General features: G+C 39.4%; 1 long non-coding RNA gene across 1 annotated transcript in view; it reads left to right on the forward strand.

Moving 5' to 3' along the window:
• The window catches only part of LOC111980283 (uncharacterized), a 143,395-nt gene extending 139,457 nt beyond the window's left edge, over positions 1–3,938 (forward strand). The window contains exon 3 of the long non-coding RNA XR_002879421.2: positions 3,844–3,938. This is a non-coding gene — a long non-coding RNA (uncharacterized lncRNA). The remainder of the gene's footprint in view (positions 1–3,843) is intronic.

Genomic DNA, 3,938 nt, shown 5'->3' on the forward strand with positions numbered 1-3,938 from the left:
GGGGGGGGTGTTGGTTTAACTCAATATTAGGAAGGTGTTCCTAATGTTTGGTTTACTCAGTGTGAATACTTTCTGAAGGCACTGTATCTGTCAGTGTCACAGAAGATGGCATAGCACATGTTTAACTGTGCTCTTGGTCTGCTGCAGTGTCATGGTCATTTGTGTGATGCTGTGTCAAATACAAATCATCATATTCAGTATCTATGTACTGTACATCTACTCATCGTATGCATTCTCTGTTGAGCATCTGAATAAGGTTTCTAGAGCATATTCATGTCTTCCATGAGATCTTCAGTATGACACATTACACACAATGGTCAGTGTCATCCTCATTGCATACAATTCAGCATTGAAGGACTACTGTAGCCGGATGCTATATTATCCATCTAGAAAGGAAGTTGTCGCCCTTCAGTTGGATCAAAGGGATACATAACAAAGACGGGAGCCTTTTTAATTACATCTTTTTTTTTATGGACTTTTCAATCATATGGACGGTTCAATTCTGTTCTGTTGTTTGATTCACAACAGCTGTTATGTCTGGACAATAAAGTCATTTGTATCCTTGGGACTCATCTGAGACATTTTATTTGGTTCCTTAGCAGAATATTTATCAGAATGTGTTTGCTTTAAAGTGTAATGTACGTCATGAGTAAAATTAGTTATATCAATGCTTCATTCCATTTAAGTTTTGCAGGAGTGGATGTTTTGAACGGAAACATATCGAGGTATAATGAAGTTGACTCAGAAATGGGTTTCTACCTTTTCCCAAAATCACTGGCTGAGAAGGGATTCTATCACTATGGAATGGACTTGATCAATACTTGTAAGGAAAGAGATAAAGAAAGAAGCAGCAACTGTCAAAATAATTGAGTCAACCTATTCTGAGGCAGAACTTACTTATGTATAGTAGCTATCTGTGTGAGTTAAGAACAGATTTTGGAAATTGGCATTTCAAATCCAATTTCAATTCGTCACATGCGCCGAATACAACAGGTGTGTAGACCTTACAGTGAAATGCTTACTTACGAGCCCCCAGTGCAGTTTCAAAAAATACGAATAAGAGATAAAAGTATCAAGTAATTAAAGAGCAGCAGTAAAAAATAACAATGTATACAAGGGGCTGCCGGTACAGAGTCAATGTACGGGGGCACCAGTTAGTTCAGGTGGTATGTAAATGTAGGTAGAGTTAATTAAAGTGAATATGCATAGATGACAACAGAGAGTGGCAGTGGTGTGGAGGAGGGGGGGGCAATGCAAATAGTCTGGGTAGCCATTTGACTAGATATTCAGGAGTCTTATGGCTTGGGGGTAGAAGCTGTTTAGAAGCCTCTTGGACCTAGACTTGGCGCTCCGGTAACGCTTGCCGTGCGGTAGCAGAGAGAACAGTCTATGACTAGGGTGGCTGGAATCTTTGACAATTTTTAGGGCCTTCCTCTGACACCGCCTGGTATAGAGGTCCTGGATGGCAGGAAGCTTGGCCCCAGTGATGTTCTGGGCCATTCGCACTACCCTCTGTAGTGCCTTGCGGTCGGATGCCGAGCAGTTGCCATACCAGGCAGTGATGCAATCCGTCAGGATGCTCTCAATGGTGCAGCTGTAGAACCTTTTGAGGATCTGAGGACCCATGCCAAACCTTTTCAGTCTCCTGAGGGGGAATCGGTTTTGTCGTGCCCGCTTCACAACTGTTTTGGTGTGCTTGGACCATGTTAGTTTGTTGGTGATGTGGACACCATTTTAAACCTTGCAATGTTAATGTGCTCTTAATGCTTTGTTGTATAATGTCTTGATTCCTCATTCATACATACTCAGTAAAAAATGTTGGGGAGAGATTGCAAGGTTGCAACCGAACTTTAAGTTGAGCTTCTCCTCCTTATCGCCATTTACCTTTGGTATTAAAAGTTCTCACTTGGTTGGGATCATCAGCAAATGGTCAAAGAGAGCATGTACGTACTGTAACCCGATAATGCCTTTGCCTATTCACTGTTCATACATGTACGCTATATCCAGCAGAGTTTAATATGACAGCATTGAACCTCGCTTTATGTGAAAGCTACAACTTTTTCATGACTTTGCTGATATAAGAAGTCTTACGTTTTGCTACAATAACTAATCTACTTTGGTTGGATTTATTCGGGCAGCCACCGACAAGCATATAACCCCTTTCTCCCAGTAAGGTTATGCTGTAATGCAACAGATTGTGGCAAAAATAAATAAATAATAAAAAAAATCCAGAAAATGGTCTCAAGCGATATTTACTGTTACTACGAAGTCGACCAGCAGTAGTTGATTTCTTTTGACCTTTGACCTGTTTTAGTGTGATATATCGACAGTGACTAACAAGTCTAGCCGTCAAAAATACCAAAATGGTCAACTCCCCTACTCAGATGGTAAATGACTTTAACCCAAAGGTAAACACAAGGTGTTTTTCAGGTGGGCCTAGGTTTTCATCGGTGGATATTCTGACTTCTTAAACATTGGCTTTCTGTCAGAGGGTGGGTTTCCTAAATCACAGGCTGACTTCAGACATTAGTTAGTTTTTTTTTTTTGTAGAATTTTCCAGGTTATAGCCTACTACCATGTGCGCTTTGCTGTGCTTATAATGTGAATAAATAGCCTAATTGTTTATTAACATTTTAAGCTAAACGTTCTAAGATGTTGCATCAGCCACATTGCATTAAAAAAAATATGCTAAGGGTTGTATTAATTTGGGATCTATCACATCCCACAACTGTCCCAGACTCTTTGGAATATTTATTTCTCGCACAGAATAGAATAGGTCGACTTTTGTACTATGGGGGATAGTAGATTGACAGACTAGTGCTTTTTCTATTTGTTAGAACTACTCATCTTGTTGGCTGACAAAGTAAATGTGGACAGTTCTTCCAATATCCAATTCCGAGGTGCATATTGAAGATAAGGACCCACACAGTTGTGTCACCGATGTGTCTGTCTTAACTTGTAACCTGTACAGAGAGCAGTGTGAGTGAGAGACACTTTCGGATTGCGCAGCACTCGGGGAGAAGGGAACAACTGCCACTGGCTGAAAAAGGCATGGATGTTTAAGGGTGCATTACGGCCACAAAGGGGATGCTGCCGTGAAATTTGAGGCATTATCAAGTGCTTTTCAAATTGTGAATGAGAGTGTGTACACCCTGCGTGAAAAAACAAAGCAGAGCTCATGCCTTTCAAGTGACTTTTTTCAAGTCGTCATTAGTCTCATCATGCAGCCTTACAATGTATTAAAAATCAAAACATATAGCCCAACGTTTGTAGAACAACTAAAGTTACATTAATAACTGTATATTAAGCATATAGGAGTACCTGTTTCTTTGTTAACTGCTCAACACAGAATAACTGCTCAACACAGAATAGCAAAATATATGTGCGTACTCCCTCAAATCGTTTGGAGAAAATATTTATATTTTTCAGTTTTGTTTAATTGTATTCTTCATACTGTTTTGTTTAATTGTATTCTTCATACTATGAAATAATATAAAATAATTCCACAGAAATATAAACTAATCTTGTCTGCTAAATGAACTAGTGTAGCCCACAGCCATTTTGCGTAGCCACATCAGGACCTGACATAAGGACAACTGAGTATGCTATTCTTTTCTTCTGAAGTAGACTACATTTTATCTAAAGATCATGCTTCTTTTTCATTTATTTTATTTAACCTTTATTTAACTAGGCAAGTCAGTTAAGAACTAATTCTTATTTACAATGACGGCCTAACCCCGGCCAAACCTGGGGTAGGCCGTAGGTAGTAACATTTTCCAGGTTTTGTTTGTTGAGGGTCTGATATTTTAAAGGATTCTGAAACGTTTTGTTTTTTCCTTCCAGGTGGAATATTCCAGGTGGTATATTGGCAAATACACAGGAGGGATCTCAAAGACACAAGGTTTTTCCAGTATGAACCGGGCTTTTAACAGGAAAAA

The sequence above is a fragment of the Salvelinus sp. IW2-2015 genome, linkage group LG2 (genome assembly GCF_002910315.2).
Source record: "Salvelinus sp. IW2-2015 linkage group LG2, ASM291031v2, whole genome shotgun sequence".
NCBI classification, from domain to species: Eukaryota; Metazoa; Chordata; class Actinopteri; order Salmoniformes; family Salmonidae; genus Salvelinus; species Salvelinus sp. IW2-2015.